This window comes from Pan paniscus, chromosome 5, assembly GCF_029289425.2.
Source record: "Pan paniscus chromosome 5, NHGRI_mPanPan1-v2.0_pri, whole genome shotgun sequence".
NCBI lineage: Eukaryota > Metazoa > Chordata > Mammalia > Primates > Hominidae > Pan > Pan paniscus.
Window position 1 is genome coordinate 59,165,820 of NC_073254.2, and position 27,254 is coordinate 59,193,073.

A 27,254-nucleotide genomic window follows, 5' to 3' on the forward strand; every position below is an offset into this window, starting at 1 on the left:
AAATCAATAACAGATAAAAGTATATTTCCCTGTACACATATTGAACAGTGCCTTTTACCATTATACGGTCTTACATTATCTCACTAAACACACAGCTAAAACAGACTTCTTCACCTGCAGATTCTGCCTTGGTCAGCCCTATTTCTGGCATAAAGGTTTGGGGTAGCCACTTTGAAAACAGAATTCTTACAGTTTATGCAGCTAAGATCAGGGACTCCCCGATCCTTTCATTTCCACCCTCTGTGCTAAATTCAGTCTGTGTGGGGAAATGGATAAAATGCTCACACACCAGCAAACTTCTTCCAGATACTTCCTTTGTGGGAAGAAAAGATGCCTTTGAGTGTGGATTTCTCAAGCTTAATTTCCTTTCCTATTATTAGATGCTGTTAGGACAGCCTCACCACCCAACATCCCCATGGATATTGCATCACCTGCAAAATGGGTTAGGAATGGAGCCCATTGCAAAGAAAACACAGCCCAGAAGGAGAAGGGGCTCGCTTATCACTCAGGAGAGCAGCGGGAGAGCTTAGGGCAGGGGCCTGGCTCCGAATGACCTTGGCTTTTCTGGCTGTTTTGTCTACTCTGCTCATCCGTCAAGTCTCAGCTCAAGTCTCCTATTCTCTGCCCACTCCATGCCACCTCCACCTCCATTTGCTGTGGTCTGACTGTCCGTGATCTGGCCCTGGTGTCAGGCTGTGGCTTGTGTTTTCCTGTAAGTCTCCTCTCCCTAATCAAATCATAAGCCCCTTAAGTTGTGGAAGAAGCTGGGTGAGTGGGCCCTGTCTTCTCTGTCTTCTGCCTGAATCCCATCATGACACTCAGCAAGTAGAAGTTCTCCATAACCTTTGGATGTGAAGTAATTGTGTGCTTGGGTTTTCTCTCTGTGTCAGGGATTTTTAAACTCACTTAAAATTCTGGGACATTGAAGGCCAGAGATGATAAGTACGTTTGAGGCAAGCATCATTTCCCTCTGATGGATTGCGTGTGACTGGAATCCTCCACTGAGTAGGCCCGGTATGTCTGGGCTCGGTGTGGAAAGGTGCTTAGCTCAATTAGCAATGCCTGTCTTGAGCACAGAGTGGTAAGGAGTGGCAAGTGTGCCACAAATTTGCCATGCTTGATCTCATCCAACTGCTTCATCTTACAGTGGAAGAGACTGAGGTGCAGAGAGGGAAGTGACTTTATCCAAGGAAAATCAATTTCCTAAAAGGACTTTGCACTTCGGGCGGTGAGCTAACACATTGGCACCATTCAGAAGCAGCTGCCTAGAGCATGGTCTCCGTAAGACCATCTTCTGCTTCCCTTTGAGGTGGTGGATTTTGACATGGGAAGACATATTAGGAAAAGGCATGAGTCAGATCTTCTGAAGCCGCTAAAGAGCATATTAAGCCACCGACAGCTTTTTCTGATTTTTGGTTTTCTTGCAGTAGTTCATCTGTTTTTCTTTTCTTTTTTTTTTTTTTCCTTTTTAATGTAAACAGACTTTCTCCTTTGTAGCCAGCCAAGTCTCCCCGGTGAATTTGTTAGAGTAGGACAACTTTTATGACTTCACAACTGAAAGAATCGTAAAAAGCAACTGGATGTCATAAGAATTGGTGCTGCTCCTTCTGAGATCAGGCCCCAAGGTTTGAGCTGAGACTTGGCTCTCCTTGTTGCTTGGAATTGGCCACACCATGTCACATTGCTTAGAGTCTACTTAGCATTTCCTTCGTTCTGAATTATTTTCGCATTGATTGTTTAAACTAGCCCCCAGTAGACAGTGAACTCCTCTAGGGCAGGGACCATGACTTACTTATTAAGTCACATCTCTCCCACAGCCCAGCAGACTACCTTGAACTGTGCCCATTCACCAGTTCATTCACTCACAGATGGCTGCATGCAAAAGCCATTTGTGGAATGCCTACCTTGTACTGCTAGAACTCATTAGGGAGAGAACTGCTTGGGCAAGATGGGTCATGCAGATAACATCAACTATTAAAATTCTCATGCAACAAGGATTCAGCCCAATGTGACTTTCCTTTGCACAGCTTGAGCTTTTTAGAGTAGTGAACACCACTGACACAGGCTTCCAGAGGGATCTGATTAAAGGGAAGATTGGGAAAAGCTGATGAGAAGGTGACAGCGATTCTTTGAGGAGAAACAATATCTTCAGCTTCAGAGTCCTAACTAGTATTTCCCTTCTTTTATTCTTTTTCTTTCATTTAACATATTTTTTGTGAAAAAATATATATACAAAAGTAGAGAAACTAGTATAACAAGCTCCACGACTCATCAATTATCTTTAACTCATGACCAATCTTGTTTCTTCTTTGTTTTACTCCCTGCCCCTGCCCTGGGTTATTTTGAAGCAAAGCGCAGATGTCAGATATCATTTCGCTTATATGTTTCAATATGTGTCTCTAAATGGGAATTTAAAAAAGATATTCATGATGCCACTATATATCTAAAATATTAGCAATGAACCCTTTAATAGTATCAAGTATACAGTTCTGTAATTGTCCCATAAATATTTCTTTTTTTATTTTTAAACAGTTTATCTATTTGTTTCAGTATCCAGATAAGGTCCACACGTTGTGATTGGTCAGTATGTTTCCTAAGCCTCTTTTAATTTACAGCAGGAGCTTTTAACTAGGGGCAGTTTTGCTCCTAAAGGGGTAACTTGACAATGTCTGGGGACAATTTTGGTTGTCAAAACTGGGTTGGTGGGGAGCGTATCTAGTGGGTAGAAGCCAGGGATGCTGTTAAGCGTCCTATCATGCTCAGGACAGCCCCCGAGACCCCTAACAACAAAAAATTATCCAGCCCCGATGACAAGGGTGTTGAGGTTGAGAACCCTGACCTAGAGGTTCCACCCCCTCTCTCTTTTCCTTGCAATTTATTAGTTGAGGAAAATAGAGTTTGTGCAGTCCCACAGAGTTCCCCTATGCTGGATTTTGCTCCTTGTGTGCCAGTGGTGCAATCTAACATGTTCCTGTGAGCTCTGTATTTCCTGTAACTGGGTGGTTGGAATGTTCACATTTTTCTCAAGGTGGCTCCTGTGCCCGTGCCACTCACAAATACAGGTATTTTCCTAGTGGGTGCACTACTGCCTTCAGCTGGGTCCTCGTGTTCACCTGCCTTGTAGACAGGGCACACCTGCGGGAAACGTCACGCATCAGAGGAGAAGCACTTCCCCGGGCCCGGGCTCTGTCCTGGTGGCCCCATTTGGCCTCCCTGTGTGTCCTTCTTCCAACTGGGCTAGTCGTCCTCCAGCTTAAGCAAAACATCTGTCCTCTTGTGGTTTTCAATTTGACACTAAGAAACTTGACATTTACACAGATGCAGGTTTTCAAAGCAGGTTCCAGGAATTAAAGTTATTCTTAATCAAATTAGTCCTTGAAACAATCCGGAAGCTCTTGTGTCTGCAGCTGGCGTGCTGTCCATCCACACTCCCCAGATCTACAGGGGGCAATTCACACACAGCCCTTGCAGCGGCCCCCATGGCTTGTCCAAAAGCCAAATTCCTGCCATTCCAACGGTTGAGGACAAAAACCGCAGAGACAAAGGTAGAGAATAAGACTCCTGCTTGTCAAGGAAAACAGCTCAGAGCCCTGCAATTTAATTTTTAAGACAGGCGAGGCCCTCACCCAATAATTGGGCATAAAGTAAGACACACAGTCAGCAGCAAGAGGTGAGAATTCACAGCAGAAAGAGTGGAGGGACCATTTCAAAGCCCCAGTGGTCTGCGCCTATTTAGGGCAGAGATAAATAGCCTACTCAGCTCTGTAGCCCCTAGGGCTGTAATTATAATCACCATCATCAGTGTCCAGGACACGTGTCTAAGTCATCAAGAGCAAGACAGAAGGAAAGTTGGTGCTGAAATGATGGAGGGAGAACTGCTTATTGCCCGCTGCTCTGGGCGCTGGGAGTACAAGGGGAAAAGACACAAGCCCAGCCTTCAAGAAGTTTATGTGGGCGAACAGGAAGGATTTCTGTGGGGTGAAATTCCATAAATGAGGGAGCACAGTAAGGTAGACCTAATGCAGCTTGAGAAAACTTCTAGGAGAAGCCGACAGCTGGGTTGCGCCCAAGAGGAACAGAAGTTAGCCAGGTAGAAGGGTGACAACAGGACTCTACAGTTCAGACCTGCAAGGGGCATGGCCTGGCTGGCAGGTGGGGCAGGAGAGTGTCCATGAGAATGTTCTGTGCAGCAAACCAAGCACTCGAAGTTTGTTCTCTGAGCTGAAGGGAGTTTTGAAGGTTTTAAGTAGGGGAGGGACATGATGTGATTTACATTTTGGAAAAGGTTAATCTGGCTGAAAGGATCAGGACAGGAGGGGGAGCAAAAGCAGGGCTCCCTTAGTGGTTGACAGTAACCCAGGCAAGCAAGGGAAGGGCCTGAAGGCAGTGGAGGTAAAGAGGAAGGGGCAAGGGACAATGGGATTATTGCAAGGCATCCCCCAGAATGCTATCCCCTACAGGGTCAAAGCCATCTCTCCGGGAGGAGACAGACTCCTGGTGCTATTAAGGTCACAGATAGGGAGCGATGCTCTCTGGATCCCAACCCAGCTCTGACTCCCAACACCAAACCAGTTCCAGGCTGGCAGGGCTGTCCTGCATTTTATGTCTTCGATGAAATTATGCCCAATGTGATATGTAATTTTTTTAAGGTAGAAAACATAATATGCTTTAGGAAGATTTCTATAAAACAATTAAAATATCAAAGAGTGCTTTCTCTGGAGAGAACCTGGTAAGTCATGAAGCTGGTGTCCCGATGCCAGGTGGTGACTGTAAAAGTATGTGTTCCAGCCACTGGGAACATGGGCTCCAAGAGAGGCCCCATCATTCAAGGTCTAGGGGGTGCCAGGGCAGGGTGGTGGTCCTTTAGAAGGGCTGTGTCTGACCTAGAGACCAACGGGGAGGTGAAAGATGAAAGGCTTTGAGAGAGAAGGACAGTGTGGGCAGCTTTTTAGAAAGGGCAGAGCCGGGCCCTGCTGCCATGGGAAGGGGCTCGCTGTGTTTACACGGTGACATCGGACCCACCACCAATGGCTCTTATTGAAAAGTGCGGTGGTCTCCACAGGAAGAGGAGAATGGTATCTTTCAGGCTTTCTCTCTCTCTCTCTCTCTCTCTCTCTCTCTCTCACCACCACCAACCCCCCCACGCACACACACATGCATACACACACACAGTCTTTTTAAATGTAAAGAGCAAGGGGAAAATGTCTATTTGCACATCTGGCTTGTTCTTTAAATAGCTCATTCCAAGAAAGAAATATGTTCTCCCTGCCTTAATTTATGTTTCTACCTTTTTCTTCCAATAGGCCTGCAGGAGGAAAGAGGGAGGGAGGGGAGGCCTGAGGCCTTGCAGGGATTCGGCAATGGCTTTGGTATGCTGCTGCCTACACAGCAGCATTTAACCCAATTACAGGATAATAAGGGCTCAGACAAATTATCTGCAAATAGATATGTCTATATGTAAACCCTCGTATTTGGAACATGCGTCTGGAGCCAAAGAAAAGTTAAGTGCTTAGCCAGAGAGCGACTGAGCTCACAGTTTTTTTCCCCCTCAGACCTGCATGTGGAGATACTTGACTTAGATAAATAAGAAATCCCAGGTACAGGCTAGATCCAGATGAGCAGTTTGACACAAGGAGGAAGAGACTGTGCTCCCAGACTATTGCCATTTGGGGTATGTGCCTGCCCAGTGACCCAGGGGACACTGAGGGGCTTCGCTGGGTTGGCCCAGAGTGGCCCTCACACAGACTGCGGTCTCCGGGGGCTGCCTGGCCACTCTCCTCCCCTTCCTTCCCAGACAGCAAGAGCAGACCACCTAGAGAAATGCTCACAGCCCAGCCCAAAAGAAATTGCTGCAAGCCTAATTCACAAAGGCCATGGGCTGGGCTAAGGGCAAGTGGGGACAAAAGCAATGGAAGCTTTGTGCATTTTAGGATTCAAAGCCATCAACCAATGCTCAAAGAACTCCTGTGCTCATCAGCCCCCATACTTGAGCTGCACAGCAGAGAAAGACACTGAGGTGCAGAGAGGAGCCTCATGTTCTGGCCCATGAGGAAATCAAAGCAGAAAGAACCCAGGTGTCCCCTCCACAGCACAGGACTCTTTTTGGGGCCAGCACCGCCCTCCAAGGAAGAACACGGCTGGGGAGTGGAAAACTGTTCTGGGCAGCACAGCTCCTCTCTGAGAGCACAATCTAGAAGAAGCTGGAATTTGTTTTCTTTTTTTCCCTTTGTCTCCCTAATAATTTACCCCTAGAGGAAACTTTTACAAATATGAATTACGTAATGCGCACAACAAAGTGTGCATTGCGTGATGCAAAATTCCTTCGTTGCCATGGGGGTATGTTTGCTTGAGTACAAACAGGAGCATGATCGGGGACGGCTCTGTGTGTGGGTCTGTGTGTGTCTGTGTGAGTGGCCGTCCCACAGCGGGCCCAGCACTATGACCTCTGAACCATTGTGCTGGCTTAACAGTTTACCCATTTCTCCATTCCACCATGTGCTTGCTGGGCTACAGTTTTCTGCATTATGATGTGTTCTACTGCACCTTAAAAACTGTTTTCTTTAGACAGGGTGTTTGCTGTTTTATATGGGGCTATTGAAACCAGCCCACATGTAGGCCTTGGAAAGTAGTTTTGATTCCCAGGGAGAGGGAAGTGTACCAACTGAGGCAGCTTTCCCAGAGGTTGTGGGGAGAGGGGGCTTTTCAGGTAAGGCCTGCTAAAGACACCTGGACACTTTCCCTTGTCATTTCCAGGAACATCTTAAATCAGTTTGAACATCTGCAAGGCTTTGAGGATGGTCAAGTCAGGGCCTGGTGGGGAGGCTGGAGGAGGGAAGAAGCCCAGATGTCCAGCCTTAAAAGTCCTCTGTCTTAACTCTTGGAAGATGCCCCCAATCCAGCCAGGCCCACTCCTGCCTGCTTCTACCACCTGTTTTAGTACCAAGGTTTTAAATTTAGTTCAGTGTTCAAAGAGCAGGGGCAGCTGAGTATGGAGCAGGGCAGGGAACAGTGGAAAGACCAGGGTGTTGCTTTTTTTCAGACAGGAGGCCTGGCTTTCGTCGGGTGTGAGGAGGGACCCAGGTGTTTTTAGGCAGCCCCCAGAGCAGGCCTGGCTGTCTGGAGTGGATTTTAATTCTCATTTGCCAAACTACACTTTCAAGAGGTGTCAGATATCGAAAACCTCTCCCCCAAGCCAAAGCAAGCATTTAGGGAAGGAGAGGCACAGAAGGGGCTGGGGACGGTAGGAGAATATGCTGGCTTTTAAATTGGGAAAGAGAAATGTTCCTTCACATAGTGTTCCAGGATGGGTATTTGTTTTTAAAATAATTGGTTAAGCTGTTCATAAAACCAGGTAAGTCTATTCTGCATTGCAAAGAAGACTGGGCAGAGCCTGGTCTTCCTGGCACAGGTGGGATTTTTGTAAACCAGAGCTTTACAAGACAAGGGCAGGGGCTGTGTCCTGGTGACCTGAGATGACCCACTTCTTAAGGGAAACCCAGAGGAGGAGAAGGAGGGAACGGCAAGAAAAAGTGTGAGGGAAGCATTGGAAGGAAGGGAGGAAGGAGAGAAAGAGGAGAAGAAGGGAAGAGAAGGAGAAGAGGGAGAGGATGAAGGAAAGCAGGCATGAGCACAAGTTTCTAACTCTGGGGTCTCAGGCCCCTCACCTGTATGAGGGACGAGGCTGGCAGAGCTTGGGAGCCCCAGGCTGTCTCAGCGCCTCCATCCTTAAGCATCAATAACTTCATTGGCGGCTGCCCCCTCTATAGGGTTCAGCATTCTCTCTAGTGACTCATGAAAGCATAAAATCAAGACATTCTGGGAAGCCAAGGGAATCTGGTTTAAAATGTGTGTTTGGGGAATGGAAAGCATTAGAAGAATGCTTGTGTCTGGACTATTCTGTTGTTTTCATCCTCTGTTTTCTCTTCAAATTAATGGATGAGTCACGGTCGTCTTTAGGCCTGTGAAATGCCTCCACAGGGGGTGTTGGGGGAGCTGGGATCTGACAGTCGCATTTGCTCCGGCTTTTTGGACTGTTCAGACCTGTGGCTGTTTTCCTCTTCCTCTTTCTATGTGTCTCCAGAGAAAGGATCTTTCCCATTAATAAGCAACACAACTTGAATGTGTTTCTCCTCCCTCCTCCTACCACCAGGACTAGACCGCCCACCTTGAATAAAACCCAGCCAAGTTACAGGATTTGCAGGCCAGGTTCCCCTGGATCTCTGCATGGTGCAGAATCTGGGAGGCCAGTTCCCATCTAGTTGAAGCCCTTCCTTTGCCCCACACACCTTTGATTCATCCCCCAGTGTCTGCCTTTTGTCAGTTCCCCAAACCAAGGGCACCCCTTCAGAGTGCACAGAAATAGCTTGTCAATCATCACAGGGTTAAAGAACAAGGTACAGCAGAGCCCCATTTTGCCGAGGTGCCTTCCCTCTTTTCTCCCTGCAGGTGGGCCCCTCCCTTCTCTTGCACTTCAGGGACTCCGCTCCTCCAGGGCCCACTGTTCAGCCTCCTTGGCCCTGCCCTGCTAAGCCTGCTCTGGCCCCACACAGCGCTGAGCCCCTGGGACTTTCACAAGCCAGCCATGCCCCATGATTATCTCTTGAGGGAGTCCTTCTTTCCTCTGCCTCCATAAAACCAGCTGTTCCTGAATGCTGGCATTAGGAATGTGATATGTGATAATAAAAGGGACGAGAAAGAGAGAAGAGGGAGCATCTCATCTGAAGAGCTCTGCCAGCCTTCCCAAAGCCCTTTGCAGTTCCTACCCCTGCCGACAGATGGCTAAGTGACATCCTTGACTTGCTGTGCCGCCACCACCCTCACCCTGCCTCCAGTGTCCCTGGGGAAAGAGACCAAGACTTCTTTCATGGAGTGCCTACTATGCACCTAGAGTTTTTCATTATGCCCCAGGAACCCTGCCATTGAATCAGAAAACCGCTGAGGTTCAGGGAGGTTACTAAGCAGCCCAAGGTCACCTACCCAGAGAGGGGGCAAGCCAGATTCACTTCTGGATTCATCAACCTTCCAAGCAGGAGCTGACTGCCTCCTGGGCCCCAGAAACATCTTCCCAACCTCTAACTCATTTTTCTTCTTCCGGAAGACAGAACTGGCAGCATCCACGGCCCACTGCTCTCAGAGTCCTGGCCCACGGGCTCAGTCTTGAAACTGCATCTTAGCTTGAGGCCAAGCGGTCTCCTGTGCCCAGATGAGACCTGCTGGGGAGGGAGTGGCAGAGAGGGCTGGAGAGCTAAACCTGCCCCATCCCCCATACCCGCATTTCCCCCTCTCTCCCCATCCCAGCCAACGTCCAAAATGCCTGAGTTTGTTGTGCCAAAATTAGGCAAAGAACATTTATACCTTATTACCAAGCCACATAGCAACAACTATGCAAATGATTAATTATGCATCAGATAACCTTCGCTGTACGTTTGATTTAATTACAACACTAAAATTCCAAATACATATATTCCATCTTTATAGATTCTTGCTTGTTGACTATGGTCATTTACTCAAAATAAATTGAGGGAACATTGTTTATATATGCCAGTTTCAAAGCCAGTAGAGAAAAGCTGATGTTTATGTAAGATGTGATTATAAAATAATGACTGTGTTTTTTCAGCAAACAGAGTAGGACTCCAAAGACATTCCATTGGAAGGCTCCATCCAATTCCAGTGGAGTTGCCATCGCTCAAGTTCCTTGTGGCATCTCTTTTGGAATTGCCTTCAGAGTCCATTTGTGTGGGCCACATGGAAAAAAAAATAAACCACTCCGTCCCACCTCGTTATTGACCAAAAAATTTCATTACCCAGTTTGATTACTCACCTAATTCACTGGGATTGGCTTCAAATGATTTTCAGTTGCTTCTAAATATCAGATCAACCCTGAAATGATGAGAGTTAGCAGGCTTTGAAGGACATTTCCAAGTACACTGAGCAGGCTCTGAGAACAATCCCAACAGAGTCAGGATCCAGGCAGCGTTGGCGGCGAAGTCAGTTTTGAGCTGAACCTTGAAGGTTGAGAAAGCTCTGAGTGACCATATGAGCGCTCTTCAATGTACCAAGTACTTTTTCCACCTAGCCCTTCTTTGGAGTCTTGCAGCAGTGGGAGGTGTTGTGATGATCACGCAATGGTAGGTGAGGGATTTAAAGGCCAGAGGGAAATCATTCATCCCAGTCCCATAGCTAGAAGACAAATAACAGGGCTGGAAATTGAAATCAAGGCTTTGTGTGCCTGCATGCATAGTGTCCACCTTCCCCCAATGTCCTGCAGGATCTCAGGAGGCAGAAGCCAGTGAGTAGGCTGGGCTGCCTGAAAGAGAGGAGTCCTGTAAACAAGAGGAGGAAGGCAAGGCCAAGGTGGTAGTTTGGGCTGGATTCTGGGAAGCTGTTGGTGCCAGGTTAAAGAGCATGACAGAGATTGAATGCTGTAGCTCCTGGGCACAGACCAGTGGTGGGGACAGCATGGGACCCCCCAACATTGTTGGCTCTTTCCAGACCTGGACAACAAGGGGTTCTGAGATGCCCCAACATGGTGAACACTGCAGGCTGCTTCACTAAACATCTGCCTAAACCAGCCTCTCTGACTTTCCCAAATATGAGGGGTTGGTTCTCTGCAGCCAGAGTTCTGCTAATGGCCCAGGTATAGCAAATGGCAGCCTCACATGTGGCAGGAAAGATGGCAGCGAGCAACATGAGTGGTGGCCAAGTGTGGGTACATTGGATCCCCTGGGGATATGTTTGTTTATTCTGGAACCATCCTGACTGGTTCCCAACATCATGGGTGTAGAGTTTCTGCTGAAATTGTCCTGTGGTGTGGTTGGGTATTTGTCTAGTCTGCATTGTTTTTGGTTGGGCAGCATCCTGGCTTTGTTCCTGGGCCTCCCAAGAAACTTTGCAAACTCCCACATACTCTGTAATAAACTCATATTCATGTCAATAGCTAGAGTAGACTCTGTTGTCTGCAATTAAGCACTTTGTTCAATCCATCCTTAAAGAAAAGATGTATTCTTTTCTTTAAACAATTTATTCAACATCTACTAGTATCAAGTTTTGTGTTTTGACTTGCATTTTTCTTGTTTAATACAACAACTGCCTTGTGACATAGTACCTACTAAGAGAGGAGTACACTGAAGCTCAGAGAGGTTAAGAAACATAACTCAAGCTGCAGAGCTAGACTTGGGCAGATTTTCAAGTTGTCTACCACTTTCCCATGACCTAAAGGTCTGAGAAAAGGATGCACTGGTGAAGGAACAAAGGTGTGTGTGTCTTTTTAAAGACAGGAGGTCCAGCGGGCCAGAGCGTTTTGACAGGCCCTGATTGCACAACCTCAGGACAGGTTTGATAATGAGAAACTGAGGCAAGGACCAGAGAGAAGGCTAATTTGGGCCCTTGTCCTCATTAGGTGCACCCTATCTTTGGGTGTGCCTTGCTTACTAGTGGTGATGGATTCTGTAAAATGAGGCCAGATTCCTGTAAATTGAGATATGATTTTAAAGACACTTCGACAGCTCACTATTCACAAGACTACTGCAGAACCTCCTTTTAGCATGGGAAGAAGCCTTTTGTGATCATACTGTCTTCTCTGCTTTCCTTTGTAATTCAAGATTTTCACAGATGGAGTCAGTGCACAGTGGGGTCCACCTTCCTTCTCTGCAGCCTCACCAAGGCTTCCCAGTGATCTCCGGGCAAAAGGTTAAGGCAAGAGGAGGGGGAGTGTTTTAGTTCCAAAAATATCCCCTCTCTTTGAAGCAGGTGAATTCTTTCTATGCTTAGGTCTTTGGAACAAGGGTCGAAAGCCCAGGGCTCAATCCTTTCTTGTTGCAGAGAAATGGTTTGATCAGGGCTAGTCTCCATTTCTCAGCAACAAGGAACTGAAAACATGGAGGGCAACGATTTACATCAATGTGCTCAGCCTTCCCACTTCAGTTTCCCTCCATGACTTCTGGTTCCCCCCACGGCTCGAGGCAGGATGCCTCCCCTGCCCAGTAGGAACAGGGTCCCCAGCAGCCAGAGGAGTGCTCCCGGCAGCTCTGGCCTGGGACGGCCCCTAGGAGGCCCCCACCCAACTCCTCCCCTCCTTAATTTCCTCACCCCCTTCACTCCCTTACCCCCTCATCTCCTTCAGCATCCTCACCTCCTTCACCCCCTTGCTCTCTCACCCCTCACCTTACTTATCTCTTTACCCCACCCTCCACTCCTCCCAAATTCTCCTAGCCCCCTTACACCCCTAATTCCTCTAATGTCTCTTACACTCTCAATCCCCAGCCCCTCAGTTCTTCTCTCCCCCTCCTCTCCCTCAGCCCCCCACCCCTCCCCTCCCTTACACTTCCCCACCATACCCTGCTCCCTTTGTATCCCTGCACCTTCGGCCCTGCACACAGCTGCTTCACCTCATCTGCAACCAGTTCCTTTTAGTAGAGGCTGGTCTGATGAAAACCAACCCAGGCCAATTTTCTGTAGATTCTGGATATGATCATTTCTATTGCAATGAATAGAAAACTTAGCTCAAAAACCGACTTGAACAGTAAGGGAATAACATGTTAGAAAATGCAATGGAAAGGCCAGGAGTGGTTCAACCTGCAGGAATGGTTTGATCAGGGCTATGTCTCCATTTCTCTGCGATCTGCCCAGCTCTGTCCTTTTTGATGATTTGGCTTCATTTCATCCTGATTTCTCAGATGGTGGCAAAACAGCTGCAATTGTTCTGGGCCTCACATCCACATACCATGCTGTGGAGTGTGAGAGAGAGAGAGCTCTCCCACCCCACCCCCAAATATTTAACAGGAGTCCTGTGCTTCACTCTGATTTAGCCAGCCTCAGACAGACATTATGGCCAGGAGAGTGTCAAGCACTGATGGGCTTGAGCCTAAGTTCCTTCCCATCCCAGAACAAATAAAACACTGTGGCAAGGGGGATGAAACTACATGGATTGGCTTATGGAGCTAGGAGAGGGATGATTTCCACCAAAGCAGCATGCTGCCCTACTGTGGGAGAGGATGGGGGATGGGGTAGGGGTGGGCTGGGAGCCATCACATTGTCTGCCTCCCAGTGACCTGGTCTTTGGTCTTAGATACAATCTGAGCCTCAGGGCATCCTAGTGAAAGCATGGCATTTAGATACTGACAGACCCTATTTGGATATCAGATCTGCCACTCTCAGGTTAAGGAAGCCTTAACAAGTTGCTTAATCTCAATGAGCCTCAGTTTTCCCAGCTGTAAACTAGGCATAATTCTTCCTGCCTTTCAGGGAATTAACATATGCAGGAGAGTCTGCATGGTGCCTGGACCCCACATCTGTCCAGAGGCCTGGACAACTGATATGTGGTAACAATAGTTATGAGAATTTTTAAGCCACAGATCTCAGGAGTAGGCTGTCTGTTCCCCAACCACCCTACCACTGCTGTCTGCTAGAAGCAAAAAGCTCTTTGTGTTGCATTTGAGCCAGAGGCCAGCACAAAGGTTTCAGGTGACCTGCTGAGCTTCTTCTTGTTCTCAAGTTGCTGGTGAGTCAGGGCCCATGGGCATGTGGCTGATCCCCTCATCTGCCCCCGGGCATCCTAGGAGAGCTTGTTCCAGGTAACACACTCAGAGCTGGCAGGCACACGGCTATGCAAAGCTTTTAGTTTGCTTACAAAGTACTAAGCAAGATTCTGGGAGTAAATAAAGGAATAGTCTTGACCCTGAACATTGGTGTCAGGCTTGAAGGCAGGAGCGTGGGCTTTGGAGTCAGACAGCACTGGTTCCAATCCTGGTGTTGCCACTTAGGACCTGTGTAGTTTGCCCCTTGGGAAATGATTTCCTCCTTTGTAATAAGAAAATAATAATCAGGCTCATTTCATGGGTTTGTTTTGAGGACTGACTGCAATAAACCATGCAAGGAACCTAGGACTGTGTCAGAAATTAATGATTGATAAAGGTTAATGCTATCACGATCAACTGCCAATAAAAATATTTCAAGAATCTCTCTGCATTGCGTCTGTAACATTCTAGGATTTGTTGATTATATCTGGGGTTCAAGAAAATTTACAGGATGCTCATATTATGCCAGTTCAACTTGCATCAACATCAATTCATTCAACTGATATTTACTGAGCACCTACCAAGTGCCAGGTACTCTGCCAGGAGCTGAAAACACAACTAGGCAGCCAGGTATGGTCATGCAGGTCGTGCACTGCACAATTTCATGTCCTAATCTGTGTAGTCACATCCTAATCTGTGTAAATGCCCCCCATGCTCTGGAACTGTGCAGTGCACAAACTGTCTGGACATACGAGGTGCCCTGCCTACTCTCTACTCAAATCATTCCACCAATATATAATTCAAAACTCAGATGTGTGTAATGAGGAAAAGGCAAAGGAGGGCTGGAGTGAGGTCCAAACCATGTAGAACCTCATTGGCTGGGTTAAAGACTTGGATTTTTCTCCTTGGAGCAATGGGAAGCCATTGGAGGATTTCTAAAGGGGAGCAACACAATCCAATTTGCATTTTTAAAATATCCCCTGGCTGCTATGTAGAGAATGGATTACAGGGACAAGTGTGGAAAGCAAGGTGTCCTCCATGAGGCTTTTCCAGGAGAAAAATGGTCACATCTTGGACTGGGTGGCAGGAAAAAATGAAAAGAGGAAGAAATTCAGGGGTTTACATGGGCTGGGGGTGGGGAGAAGAAGGAGTAGATGGAGGCTGGGCATTTTTTCTGAGAGGGGAGCCAGAAGGAAGACCACGTTTGCTCCAGACTTCCTAACAAAATCTTCTGTGAAGGGCTTTATGGTGCACCTTCTGCTTCTGTGCCTTGAGACACTTAACATTTCCTCAGCAGCTGCAAGAGTCAAGCTATAAAGGGCAAGCAGGGATGTGGGTGGTGGGGCAGGCTTGGGGACAGAACTCCAGCTCAAAGCCCTGGCTCAGGAAGATGCTATAATCTCAACCAGGTCAAGGTCATGTCTAAGTCAGGGGCTATGCTGAAAGCCTCAACACAGAGCTGCAATCCTCATCCATAAGTGACAGCAAATCCAGTGTTTTTGTTGGATTTCCCTACGGGAATGCACCTTTATGGGAACCTGCCTGAGGCACTGGAAAGATGAGTCAACCCCAGGCACCGGAAGCATGCGAGACCTCAGAAGTCTACCTGTTGGAAAGCCTATTATTAGACTTCTAAACTACCTCAATCTAGCCCACAGAGGCACATCCTACCTGTATGCAAATCTCCTTTCCACCCTTAAGTCATTCATTAGTCACCAATGTCTCCCCAGCTTCCAAATCTAGTTCCGCTCTGGAGAAATTACCTAGGGCAGAGTGGGCACCTCTGAGGGCAAAGGTCCCACAAAGATCAACTGCCCTGATTCTCCACCACAAAGGGTGACAATGGGCCACTGCCCTAGCAAACAGGCCACCTCCTCCCCGGAGCACAGCTGGACCTCTGAGTACCTTTCTCTCCGAAGCTCAGCTGCAGACCCAAGCCTCAGAGTGGGTCACAGGGTGAGGGACCGGCAGGGTGCCAGATAACCCAGTGGATATTTACAAAATGGCTTGCGAAGCAGGTTAGGGTCAAACTTTACCAAAAATTCAGTCTTTCAAAGAGTGTAACTGTGAGATGCAGGCTTCCCATCAAAAGAGTCCAAAGCACGTTGTCTTTTAGTGTGTGCTACCCCTCTGTTCATTCACTCATTCAGAAAATGTGAATGGAGCACTTTGTGTTTGGCAACGTACTAGATCCTAGGAAGAATTCAGACACTGAGAGGGGCAGGGTTGCCACCTGTTGGGAGTTTGCATTCTAGTGTGTTGGGACCTAACAGTCTCCCTTTGCCCGAGGTCTGAAAGCTTCTGCTCATTGTCTAGATGTGTCCCTATCATTCTTCTCAAACCTGAGAGGAGGTGCATTAAAAAAAATAACCGGTGCACCCCGATCGTAACGAGACCTGCCCAGCAGAAACAAGGATACTCCTGGAGTATTCAGCCAAAGCGGATAACAACCATGAGCTCAACCCCTTGTGGACAGGATGTAGAACAGATTATTAAGTAGGGCTTGCCAATACCTAGAGAAGTAAATAGTAATAAAACTAGCTAACATTTGAGCTTTACATGTGCTATTACTAATTCAGTGCTCCTAACCACCTTACGAAATTGGTATGATGATTTTTATTGACAAATAACATTTGTACAAATGATACTTTGTTACATGCATAGAATGTGTAATTATTGAGTCAGGGTATTTAGGGTAACTACTGACTCAAGTATTTACCATTTGTATGGGTTGAGAACATTTCAAGTCCTCACTTTTAGCTATTTTGAAATGTACAATACATTGTTGTTAACTACAGTCACCCCACTCTACTACTGAGCATTAGAACTTACTCTTTCTCTCTAACTGTATGTTTGTATCCATTAACCAACCTCTCTTCGTCCTCCACACCCCATACCCACAACCTTCCTGGCCTCTGGTATTCTATCATTCTACTCTTCACGTCCACAAGATCAACTTTTTAAAAAGCTCCCACACATGAGTGAGAACATGCGATGTTTGTCTTTCCATATCTGGCTCATTTCGCTTACCATAATGACCTCCAGTTTCACCCATGTATGCTCAGCAAATGACAGGATCTCATGCTTTTTTATGGCCAAATAGTATTTAATTGGCTATGATGATTACTTGGACTCTGCAGATGAGGATATTGAGACAGAGAATGTGGTTAACAGCTTTGCCCAGTGCCACACAGGTAGCAAGTAGCAGAGCCAGGATCCACACCGAGGCACCTGGCTCCAGGGCTGTGCCCTAACTGCTGCGCCACACTGCTTCTCCTGGGAGTGCCCCCTGGAGAGAAGCATGAATGCACTGGGAGAGAGTGTGTCCATGCATCCATGTTGCCCTCCTGGCAGGGTGCCAGGATTAGCATATCAGTAAAAGACAGTAGATACGGGGTTTCTGGACAAGACCAGAGAACTATACTGTGTGGTTGGGACAGTGACTGGTTGAATGACTGTCTTCAAGGGGAAGCAGTGACTGGGTTGGTGTTACCCTGGAGGGGCATGTCCTTGAGGAGGGCCACAGGGCATGGAGTTTGCCACCTAGAACATTGGAACCAAACATTCCAACAAAGATGCCTTCAGCCTCGGCCCACTGAGCATGTTCGTCAGTGACTCGGATACACAGGGGAGAGGCTGTGCCTACTGAGTCTGCAGAGGCAGGAGGGAGAGCCGGTGCAGGCCATATAGACCTCTGTCTCCCAAGCTGGTGGTCTCCCTGGAGGAGGAGAGAAGACGATTACAAGCTTCAATGAGATGACTTCTGGCAAACAAAAGCAGTCACCGCCTAGCAGAAGGAGGCATTTATTGGCAGGTAGGACCTGGCTGGACGCAGTGGGGATGCTGGTTTTGTGGTCTCCTGTCCCAGTCCTAGACACTCTGGAGCCTAGGCTTTAAATCCCATAAGGCTGCTGGCTGAGTCAGCCTCAAAGAGCTGCTTAGCCTGTAGGCTGCTTCCTGTGACTGGATCCCTCAGAAGTAATATCAGAAATGAGATTTGTGAGCAGAGGCTGAGCTGGGAGAAGAGTCGGCTCTGTTGGCTTGGTTTGCACTGTCACCTCCAACCCATGTGAATGCCTGTGAGTCTCCTGTTAAATCCACTCCAAAGCCTCAGCTAAAAGACATCCATGTCACTGCTACTTACGTATTAGCAGGAATTAGTTTCTTGGTTCCCAGGCCAAGGACTAAGAAGCACCCAAGAGAGGCTAAGGAACCACCCAAGACAGACTGGCACCCAGGGGCCTCTGCAAAGCCAGATGGGAGGATGGATTATCTCCCATTGCTGTGGAACCACGAACTCTGTGGCTTAAAACAACACTAACTTATTATACCACAGTTCTGTAGGGCGGAAGTCTGGTACAGCATGGCTCAGCTTAGGGTCTCACGGTCCAAAATCAAGGTATCCACTAGCCTGGGCCCTGATCCAGAGGCTGTGGAAGAGAATTCAGGATCCAGCCCCTTTCTGATGTCATCCAAGAGCCTCTCTCTGCTCTGTAAAGCCACTCTCGCCACTGCTCCCTCCATCTTCAAACAGCAAAAGTGGGTCAAGTTCTTCTCACACTTCCAATCTCTCTGACTTCCCTCAGCCATATCTCTTCTGCCTTTCTCCCCTGCCTCATCTGTCTGACTCCAGCCAGAGAAAGTTCTCTGCTTTTAAGCCCCCCTGTGATTAGAATGGGCCATGTTTTCATGTAACTTGTGGCAAGCTTTTATTAAAAAAAATTTTCTTGTAGCATGTGTTGACCTACGGCTGGAATTCCATGTATGGGCTTAAAAAAAAAAGATCTCAAAAGACAAAGGATAGAGAAGAGGTGGTAACTGGTGACAGCATCATTCCCTACCCTACACACACACATGCACATGTGCACACGCATACATGCACACACACACAGACCCGTACATATGCACATGCTGGGTGCCTGCATTGCACTATTCCTGGAATATAACACACACTGAGTAGATGTCAAGAGTAACATCACAAGCCACCGCAGCCTAGGGGTATCACAGCCCCCACATAACAGTGACAAAATAGTATTTCTTCACTCATGCATCAACTGTGTGCACCACTGCCAGGAGTGCTAGGCCCTGTCTCTGTCCCTGCCTCACAGTTTAGCTGTAGAGAAGGATGAGTTACCCCTAGAACATAGTGTCAGGAGGCACACGATAGGAGTCAAAAGAAAGTGTACAAGCCCCAGTCCGAAGAGCTGAGGGAACATCCCAGTTTCCGCTCCATGAACACTTTTCCCTGCCTTCATTCCCCTAGAGTGAAGATATCCACCAGCTTGGACTCTTATCTGGAGGCATGATCTCCCTGCCCCCATGACTCCACTTCCAAAAGGGATGGATGACACGTCACCCCTGCAAGAAACCCAGGGCTGGCATGGCAGAGCTGCTCAGGGTCATGCCTGCCTGTCAGCTGACTGTCCCTGCTCCAGGGTGTGTGTCTCAGTGTGTCTGTGTGTGATCTATTCTAGAGTCATGCGCACACACACACACTCATGCACGCACGTGTGCACACACACTCCAGGGCTTAGTGCCAAGATCCCTTATCCCCTCTCTGTCTCCTCTTCTGTCCATCCCTCACTGGGCCACGGAGGGCCTTGGTGGTCCAGGCACACCTGTTTGGCACCCACATGACTCCACTGCTTCAGAGAGAAGGGGTGAGACAGAAGCCTCCTGTGAGCTGGGGGAGCTGCCCCGCCCGGCCTCCCCCTTGCTTCTCCTCTTGTCTCTCTATCTTATCCAGAGGTGGAGGCTCCATCTAACTCCAGCCCCTGCCTGTCCAGAGTGGCCCCATGATGCAACCCAGGCATCATGAGGGAGGTTCCCAATTGTGACACAGGCGTTTGATTCCACTTAATGGGATGTATCAGTTAGGAACAGTTCTGGCTGTGTATAACAGGATACCCAAATTTTAATAATTTTATCATAAATACGTGAAATTATCTCACAAAACAAGAAGCCCAGATAGCTGGTCCCAGGACGTAGTGGTTCAGAGATGTCCGCAGATCCAGGCTTTCCCCAGCATCTTCCTCTGCCGTCCTCATCCTGACAACACGGAGTGCTCCTTTGTCACAAGATGGCAGCCACAGCTTCAAACATTACACCGTCACACAACAGCATTCCAGGCAGATAGGAGTGATGCAGGGGCTTTGTTTTCACATGGCTTCTATTCCAAGTATGAGGTGGTTTCAGAACTCCTGTCAAGCCGAGACAATCAGGAGTGATTGCGACAGTTCACAGCTTAAAGTTTCTTTCTTTTTTTAAAAAAATTATTATTATACTTTAAGTTCTAGGGTACATGTGCACAGCATGCAGGTTTGTTACATATGTATACATACGCCATGTTGATGAGTTCATGTCCTTTGTAGGGACATGGATGAAGCTGGAAACCATCTTTCTCAGCAAACTATCTCAAGGACAAAAAACCAAACACCGCATGTTCTCACTCATAGGTGGGAATTGAACAATGAGAACACTTGGACACAGGAAGAGGAACATCACAGCTTAATGTTTTCTTTCCATAGTCTCCTTTGTTCCCATGGAAAGAAGCTCAGAGCCAAGATTTGATTAAGCCCAACTCATTTACCAAGGAGGCTCAGTGTTCTCTTCCTGCGAGTTCTCACCAGCCACACCCATGCCCTCTGCCTGTCCTATTCCTTTTTCCACGATCTCTTTCTACCCATATGTCTGTGTGGCACCCCCAAGAGTGAAATAATGTCATGTAATGGATCTGCAGTCCCAGAGGTGGGGGTCAAAGTGACTCTGTCAAATGACTAAATCCACTAAATCTAGAAAGAATGTTTGTGATTCCTTCCCTTCCTTCATTTAACAATTTCACACTCATCTTGTACGAATGCCAGGCACTGTGCATGGGAACAAAGACTCATGGCCCTGTCTTCATGAAACTCATAATCTAGTGGGGAGAGGGACAATATCAGAGAGTCACAAAAATAAGTGCATTGTCACGCTTTGTGATATATGCTCTGAAGGACACATGGAGGTGGTGTGGGCTCTGAGAGCCTCTGATGTGGTCTGGGTGGGGGTGTGCAGAGTAAGGAAAAGCCAGAATCAAGAGGGGGTGGGAGTTAGCCAGGCCAATGTGAGATGAACACAGACAGTGGTGGGCTGCAGCTGGCAGGTACCAGCTTTCCAGAGCTGATTGTGCACATCACATTCCAGCTCTGCTATCAGCAACTTTGTTTTCTTTCCATAGTCTGTTGGTGGCTTGAAATAAGCCACAGAGGGTGTACTTGTACTACAGAAATTGGTAACCACTACAAATCAGGGCTTTCTTCCCTGGAGAGCCAGGAATATTTACCAGCCTGCCACTGAGACAAGGGGTGACTTCTGAGCAGGTGCGAAGCTGGAGGCCCACAGTCATTATTTAAAATCATTTCTCTACAAAGTTCTGCGGGCTTGTGCAGACAAGGTACAGATTCTCACCTGTTGGATGCATCACTGAACAATAGTTCTGAATCTCCCCACACTTAGGGCTGTGCGGCTGAGAGCATTAAGATCCTATGAGAAAGAGTGAGCCAGCATTTCATCATGATAGGTGTGACCATGGCAACAAACCATCAGAAGGGTTTTTCGTTTGTTGTTTTAACCCACAGGGTATTCTAGGTCTCCCTGGTGCCCCCAGCTCTCCTTCAAGTGCAATCACAGGGTCTCTCCAAGCCCATCCTTGGTTACTCTCCTCTGCAGACCATCTGCTCAAATTAAAGCAAATCTAATTTCTTCCCTCCTTGACTCCTGGCTTCCAGATCACTCTCTTCCCCAGATCCGTCCTTTTGTGACCAGCTCACACCTTCTTAGAATGTAGTCTCTCATAACTGGGTACAGTACATCCTCTACATTTCCCTTTTAAACCCACCTCCTTCAGGAAGCCTTCCCTGATTACCCCAACACCACCTTGATGCCTCATTTTATTTGGTGTCTCTTAGTAGATGTGCTTTTCATTTTCCCCACGGGGGCTAGTGGCTTTGAAACTATTCTCAAGTTAATTCACAGGTGTGCAGTCAGACTTTCCCTTAGAGTATATGCTCCTTAAGGTCAGAAAGTTCATCTTAATATTACTATTATTATTATTTATAACTCCTAAAAAAGGCGAAAATGAGGTAGGCACTTGGAGACATGACCCAAATGCATAGTCAACCATTATAAAGTTGTGACAGTGAGTTCTGGAAAGGAGGAGTGTGAGCAGAGGAGGAAGAGCATGAGGCTGTTTTTTACCTCCTTGTCCAAAGGGAGACAGGGCCCTAGGGATGGAGTTGTTAAGCCAAGGTCAAGCATGAGCCTTCTACCCCCTCTCCAATGACCAGCCATGGGGCCTTGGGCTCTTCTACCTCTCTGTCTTTCTCTAGGCCTCCCTTTTCTCATCCCCACAATAGGACAGTGAAACCAAGCTCAGGGGTGGAGCATGGTGGGTAAAGAACAGTGCACGTGAGTGGTACGTAGCAGCGCACACCACAGCACTCAGAGACTGCGACTGCGCCCCTGGCAGAGGGGAAAGAAGAGGGTCTGACTCCTGTCCCCACAGGACGCTGCGAGAATTGTTTATCCTTGTGTGCACCGTCTCTCCCTCCCTGGATTCATCTGTTTTATTTATCCTTGTTTCCCCGCCAGCCTCTGCACATAGTAGGTGTGCTTACTATTTGTTGAATGGAGACACCAGTTGTGGAATATCCAGTCATCTGACAGCAGTCATTTTGACATGAATGGTGAGGTTTTTCCAGCAGCTTTTCCCCACCTCCCTTCCTCCGCCTGCAGTAGTGCATTCATCTGGGTCCCATGATTCAGCCTCTGGCTTTTGCTTTGCCCCCTGGCTACCCAGGCAGCCTATGGCATCCTCAGCTGCGATGGACGCCCCCTTCCTATTGTCCCCCAGTCTGACCCTTCGCACGTCGTCCCTGCTGTGACAGCTGCTCTTTTAAGTCTGTGCAGATTCTCTGACCTAACGTGTCCCTGCTCTCCAATCTCAGTCTTGCGGTTGCCGGGTCACCCTGTGGTTTGCTGAAGGTCAACTCTGGAGGACTCCCAATTTTCTCAAGTGGAATCTAAATCTGGCCCTTGGAGGGGCTCAGTGGAGAGTGCCGGGTGGTAGGTCCTGCCCAGAATTCTGGCTCCTTCCTCTAAATGGGACCTGCCACCACCCCCAAATACCTAAGAGGCATCTAGCATTGAAGGGGCCCCTTCTCCTTTCATTTTTTCTGCTTCAACTCAGCTATTTATTAGCCAGCATCTTGACTTGAGAGAGGCCCTCTGGGCCAGCAGGCCTGGCTCCACTTGAGGTTCCCAGTCCTTTCCAGGAAGGGTCACAGGAGGCTTGACACCCCCTGGTTTCCTAGAAAAAAAAGGGGAGCCGTCAGCAGAGGTGAGCCCTGTCCTCATATACTCCATGGTGACGTCCTTGGCAGCTACTGCCAGCTGTATCCACCTTGGGGAGATGACTTCCTCAACCAGAAGCCTGAGACCCCTAACCCAGAGCATAGCATTCCCTGTGGCTCTGGGCTCCCCTCCCACAAGGCATCTGCCACACCCGTAAGCCCCTCAACAGTCCTCTCCAGGGATGGAAGCCAGGACGCCAATCCCAGGCTCTGTCCAGGCTCCCGTGTGCCACTTCCTCCTTTTCTTTGTTGTTGCTCCTTCCCTTCCCTCCCTTCCTCTCTCTGGCTCATAAAGCCAAGGCTGTACTCCAGCCATAACTCAGAATTGTGACCAGATGACCATGTAACTGAATTGAACTCTTCTCAGTCATGACATCACATCATTCTAGAAACCTCTGCTTTGGCTCTGCTGACGAGTTCACATCCACTTTAAGGTTTGGCTCCAAAGCCACTGGTCTTACTTGCTCCATATTACCTAAAAAGAGCTACTTATGCTTTGCAAACCTCCGCAGCCTCTGAGGTCAACTGCAGCACATGTAGCGACCATTCCAATGTTCTGAAGCCCGTGATGCTTTTGGCTCCTCGGAGCCCTTCTGCGGAAATCCCTGCAACCACTAACCAAGTATTTTTCAAATCCCCTTTAAATAAGTTCGTGTTTTGAAAACACAGAAAGCAATGGTGAGGCTCAGCTACTCCCAGGCTACACCAGAAAAAGAGGAACAGGGACTCACCGCTCGCCACTTCCATCTCTCCCCTCTCTTTCATCCTCACCCTCCCACAAAATCTAGTTTTCTGCCAGGAGCAGCTCGTCACAGTTTGCGTAGTAAGTTTCATACAGACAGGTTCCTGGAAGGTGAGGTTTGATCCTTATCTTTGGAGAGCAGGCCACAGTAATAATACGTAATAATGTAATAAAAGAGTATTTCCATAGCACAGAATTTTAACAACTGTTCCCCAGATCCCTTCCCAGGCTCCTCAGCCAGTCATATGACCACTCTGTGACATCTTCTAGTGTCATGGACACATAGGTCTCTGACTCCTAGGCCATCACTCCACATGGAGGCTGTGGTGACTCAGTGGTTCTTTCGTGGAGGCCTTCTTCTGCTTCTAATATTGGCCATGTAGCTCACAGGCTGCTCACAGCCCTGTCTTGTTGCTGAGTGCAGATGGCCTAAAGTGAGCAAAGCATCCTTCTCCCAATCAACAGCCCAGGAGGATCCGCTTTGGCCCTAGTAACACAATCGTTTTTCTCTCCCAGCCCCCTTTCTTGGGACCTCTGGCACAGGTACAGGTAACTTGTGTTGGAGAGCATGGGGTAAAGGAACATGCAAAAGGACAGAATGATCTAAACTGCACACATGCAAATTATTTTCAGAATGTCCACACCCCACTGGAGATAACCTATTGTCCTTGCATTGAGCATATGCATTTGTACCTCTCTTTCCTTAAAGAAGTGACTGTCAAAGGTGGCCCATAGTGGGAGCACCTGGGGGCATTCCCAACCTTTACACACACACACACACACACACACACATTTTGATGCCTCTACCCTGCATTGATGTAGTACACTGCTAGTTACCCGCTGTGCCAAACAAGTTTGTGGTACTCACCAACTCCTCTGTAATGCGGGGGCTGGAAGACTGGGAACTATATTTCCCAGAATCTGATGCCAGCAGGCTTCTGGTTTAAATTTCCCGATGAGAGGCACTCACTGAGAATTGGAAGATAGAAGGGGAACAGACGCCAAAAGTTTCCTTCAGCAGTGGTGGGCAGACACATTTGGGTTTTGCAGACATGGGGTTTTGCAGCCGCCTCTGATTTTCCCCTGTGAATCACCTGCCTTGGTGTTGCAGGTAGTTCTAGTCATTGGTGGTGGTTTTCTGTGGTCGTGGCATTCCCGTGTCTGAAATCAGGCAGTGAACCTGAGAGCCTGCTCCGACCTTCACTTCCCTTCCTTCCTTTAGCCCTTTAAACCATCTTGCAAGCACAAGCACTTGATTCTTTGTATCAACTCCCTTTCTCTTTGAACTGCATGAAATGGGGTGTTTTCTGACTGATACACATCTCCAATATTTATTCATATATTCTTCCTTATGAATAGAATCCTGAGTTTAGCAGGGGAGCCATTTGTTCAGCTACAATGTCCAAATGTTACCATCCTGACTGATAAGCCATCAGCAAAAGTCTACTGGGCATTTGGGGGAAACATTTTGCTTTTCTGATGACAATATTGCCCCTTCGTTCTCATTTTCTCTCCTCCATTCCTGTTTTCTACTTTCTGGCTGGAATTTGGACTTAGTGGCTGAAAGTTCAGCAACCATATTTTGACCATGAGGAAAAGGCCAAGGGAGTTGTAGAGACCTCAGCCCTGAAGTCTGCAAATCCCTAAACTAATACCAGGAACTACCTCTTCTGAACTTCTTACTTTGTGAGGGAAAAAAATCTTCCTTAAATTCTGTGAGCTTGCTGGGTGCAGTGGCTCACGCCGCTCTGGGAGGCCGAGGCTGGCGGATCACCTGTGGTCAGTAGTTCAAGACCAGCCTGGCCAACATGGTAAAACCCCGTCTCTACTAAAAATACAAAAATTAGCTGGGCATGAGGGCAGGTGCCTGAATCCCAGCTACTTGGAGGTTGAGGTAGAAGAATCGCTTGAACCTGGGAGGTGGAGGTTGCAGTGAGCTGAAATTGCGCCACTGCACTCCAGCCTGGGTGACGGAGTGAAATTCCATCTCCAAAAAAAAAAAAAAAAAAAAGAATAATGTCGGCTTCTGTGTAGTCATGTTTTCTATTACTTATAGCCAAGAGTAGTCCTAGTTGACTTAGTAGAGGTGTTCGTCTCCCTTACCTCTTTGGAGAGCACTGTCATATGAGCTACACTAATCCAGTTGTGTTGAGATATAAAAGCAGTTGCAAACCTCTTCTGAATGGAGAATTCTTTCTAGAAGCTCCCTGGGCTCTCCAGAATGTATGAGAATCAGTCCTACCTTGCTGCTTCCACAGTTCCCAAACATGTCCAGGCACGTCTGCATCCACTGGGTAGAGACATCTTAGGCCAGCCTTCCTGCATGAAAGTATGCATAGGTTTTATCTAGAACCTGTTAAATTCAGCTCTAAAATATAAAGTGTCTCATTTCTATAAGACCTTCCTAATACTCACAATAATCTGCTATATATTAACTGGGATCACAAATTCATTCAAATCTTTTTTTTTAAAGATATCTTCAGGTTTCACTGTGGAACAAAACAGGCCTACTTTGGAAAAAGTTATATTTAACATGAGTTCTCGAGGCTATACTACACTAGGAATAATAGTGGGCATAGAAAAAGTACATCTGTTTCTGCAATGCAGTGAGAGGTGTTTCTGCTTATTAACAGAAAATCAGGCCACGTGCAGGGGCTCACACCTGTAATCCCAGCACTCTGGGAGGCCAAGGTGGGTGGGTTATTTGAGGTCAGGCATTCGAGACCAGTCTGGCCAACATGGTGAAACCCTGTATCTACTAAAAATACAAAAAATTAGCTGGGCATGGTGGTACGTGCCTGTAATCCCAGCTAATTGGAAGGCTGAGGTAGGAGAATCGCTTGAACCCGGAAGGTAAAAGTTGCAGTGAGCTTAGATGGCACCACTGCACTCCAGCCTGGGTGACAGAACAAGACTCTGTCTCAAAAAAAAAAAAAAAAAGAGAAAATTATTTGTATTTTGAAATAAAGAATTTGATCCTGAACATGAAAGAGGATGGTAAAGGACAAAACCCCAATTGATATAGGAAGTAGTAGAAGGTTTATGAAAAGATAATTTTATTTGTCTGAAACTATAATACCTGAAGATAATTGAGCCTCATAAATAAGTCATTGAAATTTATTAAAATTTTGCCAAAGATGCCTAAGTTTTTTATGGGTTTATTAATACAATTTTATGTTATTTTTTTAAAATTACAAAATATACTTAAACTGTATTGTTTTTCTAAATTTGTAGTGTCAATTATACATACATACATACATACATAGTTTATATTTTTATTTCACTAGTTTTGGGGGAAAAGGTGGTGTTTGGTTGCATGGAAAATTTCTTTAGTGGTGACACTGTACCCAATGTATAGTCTTTTGTCCCTTACCCCCTTCCCTCCTTTCCCACTGAGTCCCCAGAGTCCATTATATCATTCTTATGCCTCTGCATCCTCATAGCTTAGCTCCTACTTATAAGTGAGAACATAGGATGTTTGGTTTTCCATTCCCGCATTACCTCACTTAGAATAATGGTCTCAAACTCTGTCCAGGTTGCTGCAAATTCCATTATTTTGTTCCTTTTTTATGGCTGAGTAGTATTCTTTGGTATATATACACCACATTT